Raw genomic sequence first — 7,516 nt, 5'->3', positions numbered from 1 at the left:
ATGGCCGGCGTCTTGTTGCAATGACAAGAGACTGACTATACTGTCAACATCAGCGTTCCCGTATCCTGGCCATTTAATCCTAGACTTCTTTAGACAGGAAAATTGAGAAGGATGTGTCTTCAAAACACTTTTAGAATCATGTTCATTTCTAACTGGAATTGATCCCATTGATCATCAACAGAAGAATAGATGGAGACCTCATGCCACAGTCATGAGCATTGACACATGTAGGAGGTACTGCACAGGTCCACTCAGGAGGAGAGAGCTCCCCAGCTTGACTCTCACAGATGAGGTCAAAGACCCGGAGCTGGCTGCAGACATGGTATAACCTTGTGAAAACCATAGGACGCACATCTTGTGCAGATGTATTTTATGTACCTTCCAGCCAATGTTACACGCCATGTGTTAGATGACAAGACACACAGCATCAGTAAGGTGTTCAGAAAAGCTCCAAACATAGAAGGCAGCCAGAGCCTGGAAGGTCTGACTGAGGGTGAGGGAGTCTGGGACCGCTCCCAGCTGCACTGGTCAGGGTCTCTGCAGCCTAGGACAGGAGGGCCATAGAGACAGGTGGGGGCAGGACCTGAGTCAGCAGAGGCAGCATGGATGGAGAGAAGGGGGCCACTGAGACCAGCTCATGGCTGGAGAACCAGAGGGACTGTGCTGATGCAGGCCCATGATGATGTGATGAGGACCTGGGGAGGAGCCGTCTTGAAGCAGAGGAGAAATATAAGTGGTCAGGTGGAAGATAACTAAGTAGTACCCAGGAAGGGCTGGGTGGTCTGGAACAGCATGGGAGGGACAGTGGGAGGAGGACAAGCTGATGGAAGGGAGAGAGCAGGTCGGGGAGGAAAGAGCTGCTTGTGCTCGGTGGGGCTGCCTGGCCAAACCCAGCAGTGAGAGAGAAGAGGCAGAGCAAGTGAGAGAGGCAAGGATCTGGGAGCTGCAGAGAGAAAAGGCGCCAGGGAGCAGTTCTCAGCATCCAGGGAAGAATGCCTACAATACCGAGCCTGCCTGCGCCTTGGCCAGCCTGCTTGATAACCCACTTTCTGTCAGCTGTCCTGAAAGACATTGGCTCTGTCTGTCTTACAGGTGAGAGGCAGAAGCATGGAGGCGGAGCATGCCTGACCTGAGCTGGAACATGAGCTTCTTCCAGCCTCTGAATGGTCCTCGGACTCTTAGGTGCTGATGGGCTATGGAGAGGTTGGAAGAAGCACCTTGCATGGGGATGGGGCAGGAGGTGGGGTGGGGTAGGTGCTGAAGGCAGAGTGTAGCCTGAGGCAGTGGCTTCTGACAGCAAGGAGGGCTGCCCTTCTGGCCAGATGTGTAGACACAACTTCCAGGTCCCACAGGGAGCTGTCTGGAGGCTGTCCTTCATAACTCCCCTCTCCCATGGGGTGAGGGACTGATGTCAGCCTCACAGAAAGCTCCACAGCCTTGCAGATGCAAGAGAACTAAATCTACTGTGGTGTTTCCCGAGGCCAGAGTCCTCTAGGTGTGGGCTTGTATAGAGAGTCTGGGCTAGCAGCCAGAGAGATAGGGAGGGGTCCAGACAGGGTCATAGGTGCCTAACTTCCAGGGTCCTCTGTAGAGCTGTGGAGATGCTGTGACTCAGTGGAACCCTAGTGATTCAAGGGGTCAGGGCTACACGTTACCATCACTGTGGAAACTGATGGACCTCTTTCCCAGCAGACTCTGGCTTCCTTTCCAGTCTGCAGTGTATCATGCTGAAGGTTACACTCTGGGTTGGAGCCTGTGCTGTGCCTAGGAGTGTCAGTTGGGCCAATTTAGAACTGCCCTCCAGGCAGGAGGTGGCTTCCTCATCACAATCTGAGACACCTTGCTCTGACTCCATTGCTTAGGCTGGACATAGTTGCTGCCCAGCCTGACCAGGGAAATAGGAGGTCTAAGACACTCTACTAACATCTGCCAAGAAGATCTGTGAGACCTGGGCCTTGGTGGCAGATTAAAAGCTTGAGTTGTGTGAGTGTTGTGGTGATCGAGTTGGTTAACGCTGTCTAAAGATGTAAGAAATATGTTTAAGGGATCAGTGCTTGTTAAACTCACATGATTCTCCCCTAAGCCTAAGGAGTGGGTGCTCTTATGAAGCCTAAGCTATAGACAAGGAAAATGAGGCATGGTGTTGAAAAACTCACCCCGAGACACACAGCAGGAGGTGGCAGAACCAGAGTCTAACCAAACAGTCTGAATCTGGGATTCCATCTCAACCTGAGCAGAGGAAACTGACCTCACACTCCACAGTGACCAGGGTAGACTTGATCTGTGGGAAATGGATGTAGCTGGAGTTTTCTCCAGTCTTACCTGGACCACGGTCAGAACAAATCTTTCTAACTCCACCAGTCCCACAGCCACTAAGACCCAACTGGGTAAACACAGAGAGACTTATATTGCTCACAAACTGTATGGCTATGGCAGACTTCTTGTTATCTAGTTCTTCTACCTTAAATTAACCCATTCTTATAAATCTATACCTTGCCACATTGCTTGTGGCTTACCAGTATCTTACATGTTGGTACTCATGGTGGGGGCTGGCAGCATCTCCTCACTCAGCCTTCCTGTTCCCAGAATTCTCTTCTCTGCATATCCCACCTACACTTCCTGCCTGGCAACTGGCCAATCAGTATTTTATTTATACAGAGTGATATCCACAGCAAATGGACACTAGGGAAATCTTGAGAGGCTGTGACTGACAGTGTCTGCAGAGAGGAAATGGGCAGTGGCGGACAGACACAGCACGCTCTGTTGAGAGACAGTGGTGGGACAGGTACACAGCTTGCAATACACTCCTCCACTTCCTTCACCGCATTATTCAGAAAACAGCCACTACTGTCTGCTTCATCACCACCCCACTAGACACACCACCCCACTAGACACACCACCCCACTAGACACCACCCCACTAGACACACCACCCCACTAGACATACCACCCCACTAGACACACCACCCCACTAGACACACCACCCCACTAGACACACCATCCCACTAGACACACCACCCCCCCAAACATAGACACACCACCCCACTAGACACACCACCCCACTAGACACACCGCCCCACTAAACACACCATCCCAGCCATCCCCAATATCACCCCACAATGACCATCAACATCATTACCACCTGCTCCCCCACCATCACCATCATCTCCACCACAATCAACCCTAACCACCAATACCAGCACCCCCACCCCCACCACTATCACCACCCTCAAAACCCCATCTCTCTCACCCCATCACCATCTCCACCACCTCCAAACACTCTCACCCCTCCACCACCACCATCTTCAATCACCATCACCATGACTACCACTGCTATCACCATCACACTCCCAAATCACTCCCTTTCCATGGTCCCATCACCACTAGCAGCAGCAGCAGCAGCATCACCATCAGCACTACTACACAGGTGCCATGGTGGGTGGATGGAACTCTGGAGACCAACAGTGACATTGTCAGTAGAAGCTACACAGGAGAAAACAGGGGATTAGATTGCTGGAAATGCCACCCCGCCCCACTGAGGCAGAAAAGCAACTAAGGACGCTGACGGGTTTGATCATAGCAACATCAACAGAGTGGATCAAAGCCAGAAATAATTAAAGTCTGGGTCCTTTATTTGTGGTAGGGTCTCATTTTGTAGCCAAGGCTAGTCCTTGAATTCAATGCAATTCTTCCACCTCAGTCTCTTAGGGAAAGAGATTACAGGTGTTAGCACCACACCCAGAGAACTCTTGATACACAGAAGAGAGTCACTGAAGACATGGCATTCCTGGTAAGACACTCACACCATTCCTGGACTAGGCTCATCGTGACAGTTAATTTCCAGCTGATTGGAATCCCCATCACATTGATTAGGTCAGTAAGTGAGGCACATGACATGACTAACATGGCCATCATCATGCTTGAATAAGTGCTGGGGCTAAAGTCCAAGAGTTTAGGATCCTGAAGTTTGAGACTCTAACTAACACTTGATATTGACTCATGCTAGGAAAAGCTTGTGAGAGACTCCTCCACTCCTTTGCCACTATTAGTCAAAAAGCCAACACTCCTGTCTCCATCTTTCCCACACCACCAATAATATCATCCCTATCACCCCAGTATCACTACCACCACCACCACCACCACCATCAGCACAACTATATCTGTCACCACCAGTACTACCACTGCCATCACCACACTACCACCCCCAATATTACTACTACCATCACAACCCTGAATACCACTATCACCACCATCACCATCACCACCGTCACAACCATCACCATCACTATTTCCCCCACCACCACAACCAACACCACTTCCGCCACCATCACCATCATCACCACCACCACCATTACCACTACTCCAATATCACTAACCATGAATAATGTTATCACTTCTAGGCAAAGAGTAAACCTCAGCATTCCACAGGGCTGTTGACAAAGAAAACGAGTTAATTTATGTAAGACACTTATGCTCACAATGTTTGTGGCCACCTCCAAGCTGAGGTGGGTTCTTTACTTGTAGTTCCTTCCTTTTCTTTTCATACAGCCAAGAGGTTCATTCTTTGTAGTATTAAGACCTTGTTCCAGGAAGATGACAGATTGGAAAGAAGCAGAAACCTAGCTCCATTCCTAAACAACAACTGCACATCTGTCTGATGTGATTGTTTGGGTGCTGTGGTCTAACAAAGGCTGGCCAAGATCCAGGCTCACTTAGATGGCTGATTTTGGTCCATTTAAGCTCTTAGCACAGTAGCAACTACTTATCTCCCAGCTCCAGCTCCTGGGGCAGACACAGTCCTGTGAGCTGGAAGCAGCTTGTGCACAGTTTTGGGGTTCTGGAAGAGGCAACAGAACTCTGTTCTCCAAAACTTGTGTGTCTGTATTTTCATGGGAGATTGTATCTAGTCTTGGACCTGAGGACACAACCAGTCAGCCTTTCACTTAAAGGTGCTTCTAGGTGGTTTGAGGGGCTGGGTCCTTTATCCCCATCTCTTTCACTTACATTCCATTTGTCTCTTCTGTGTCCCCTTCTGAGCCAGGCCCTTAAAGTCTCGGACATTTCAAAGTAACCATATAAACAGGAATTAGAAAGTTACCATATCCACTCAAAGGAGTACACACTTAAATCAAAGGTTGAGGGTGGCAGCTGGGTGATGCTAAAGCTCTTGCCTGTGAGTGTAAGATGTGAGTTTGGATGCTCAGCACCTGTGTGAAAAGTCAGAGTCAGTGGTGTGGGGCATGGAAGTGGAGACAAGTGCCTATGTGGGGCTTGCTGGCCAGCCAGTGTGACCTATCAGTGAATTCCAGGTTCAGTGACACACAGTCTCAGCATGTAAAGTAGAGCACAATTGAGCAGGACGCAGGGATCACCACACTGTTAGATTCAAATGTTCAAATTTTCAGTTCAAAGAATCACAAGGTTTACAAAGAAACACAAATATGGCCCCTTCAAAGGCTCAACAACAAAAACAGAAACTTAGCTTGAGAACGACCAGAGGACAGACAACGTTAGACACAGATGCTAAAATGACACCTTAAAAATGCCTGGAGAACTGAAGGACGTTGTGGGGGCAGCCCAGAAATTGAGGTATCAACAGAATGAGGACACCAGAAAGGACACTCTGAAGCTGAGAAGTAAGAGTTGCAAGACAGACAACTGATGTAGGAATCAATGGCAGAAGCCAGGGAAATCAAGACTCTGGTGACCGGACTGAGGAGCAGAAGGACAGATTGTACTGAGCAGAGCCTGAGGGGCCCAAGGTTGCCACCAGTCAGACAGACCAAAGGACACACTGCAGGACCCAAGAAGGGGAAGAATGAGGAGGGCTAGAGGGTTGTTGGGAGAAACAGTTGGCATGAAAGACTGACTACCAATAGCCAGGAAGTTCAGTGGATTCTAAGATGGCCGCATAGAGACCCACACTGAGACATTTCAATCAAATGTCTGAAAGCTAAAAACAAAGAGAATTTCAAAGTAGCACATGAGAAGGAAATCTTCACATACAAGGGTCCCCAGCAAGGCTGTCCACAGATTTCTCACAGACCCTTTGGAGGTAGAGGGTGGACTCCTCAAATACAAGGGTCCCCTGTGAGGCTGTCCACAGATTTACCACAGACAGGTACCCCATGAGGCAGAAGGTAGTGGGCTGTGGATTGCTAAAGTGCTGAAGGGGGTGGGGGGAAGGACACTCAAGTCCAAATGTTACATTCAGCATCTTGTTATTTAGGAATATGAGAGAAGTTAAGGCATTGCAGGACAGGCATTAGCTGGGAGAGGTTGTCACTGCTGGACCTGCTCTGCAGTCTACACTCAAGGGAGTTTTGGAATGAAAGGACACTGCGTGACAACCAAAAGCCATAGGAAGTGTAAAGGTCTCAGTAAAGGGAAGTGTGTGGGCAATTGAGAACTAACATTAACAACTGGACATGACTCCAGTTTCCCTACAAAATCCATGAGACTGAGGCACCTGAAGAAAATTATTCTAAAGTTGCCATTGTTAGAGTCCAAGGATCTGGGAATAATCCACCACAAAAGACTGGGTTTGAGGGAGCCAAAAATTTATTTAGAAAAAAACTGATATCAGGGAGGCAGCAGGGTTTGGGCTCCCAACCATGTCCAAAGCCAGGGTGACAGCCAGTTTTAGAGGAGAAAACCATAGATAGCTCCTGAGTCCTACCTAATCATAATGCAATCCCGGGAGAAACAGTTGGGGACATTCCACGGTGACACACTTTCAGCCTATCAAGGAGTTCTGTGGTTTGGTGGTTCTGACCAGTTCTGGGCCAACATTCAGATGTGGGCTGAGAGGTTTGTGGTTTACATTGTGCAAGGGGTTTGGGGGTGCTGCAGCCTAGCTTCAGGAAATTGTGAGTAGCAGCTCAGTGTAGAATGACAGACTGGGATAAAATGGAGTTGCTGCTGCTAACTAGCATCTAACACCATTACTGCAATTTGGTTTGGAAACCCACATTTTGTTTTCTATATGTCTCAGAGATTAGTGAAGTGAAACAATGGTTAATTTATTATGGTTTGGGAAGCAGGGTTGGATATAATGTAATGTCGTGAGGCCACTAACTGGAATGAGCTGAGGATAGATCCCTAGAGGAGAGAGGTTTCATGTGCTGTTGAAGCTGAGTGTGTGTACAACCAGTATAGAGTGTTATAACATTATGATATTTGATGTAGCCACAAAGAATTGCTGTACCGTGTGCTTATATGAGTGTCACCGTGAAAATCAACTAAACAGAAAGACAACTGTGATCAGGACATGTGGAACAAAAATGTGAAGACATTTAGAAAGCAAATAGCAAAATGACACAATGAACCTCATTCTCAATAGATGCCATTACTAAGTGAATCCCTGTTACCCTAACAAAGACAGTCACCCCAGTCAATGGAATCGGGGCTGGGGAGGTAGCTCAGAGGACAATGCCCTTGTCTTGTAAGTGTGAGGAGATCAGTTTGGATCTCTAGAGCTGTAGGAATGGGTGTGGCAGGCGAGGTATCATCTTAGC

This window comes from Onychomys torridus, chromosome 16 (assembly GCF_903995425.1).
Source record: "Onychomys torridus chromosome 16, mOncTor1.1, whole genome shotgun sequence".
In the NCBI taxonomy this organism is placed as follows: Eukaryota; Metazoa; Chordata; class Mammalia; order Rodentia; family Cricetidae; genus Onychomys; species Onychomys torridus.
This window is presented reverse-complemented; position numbering follows the sequence as displayed.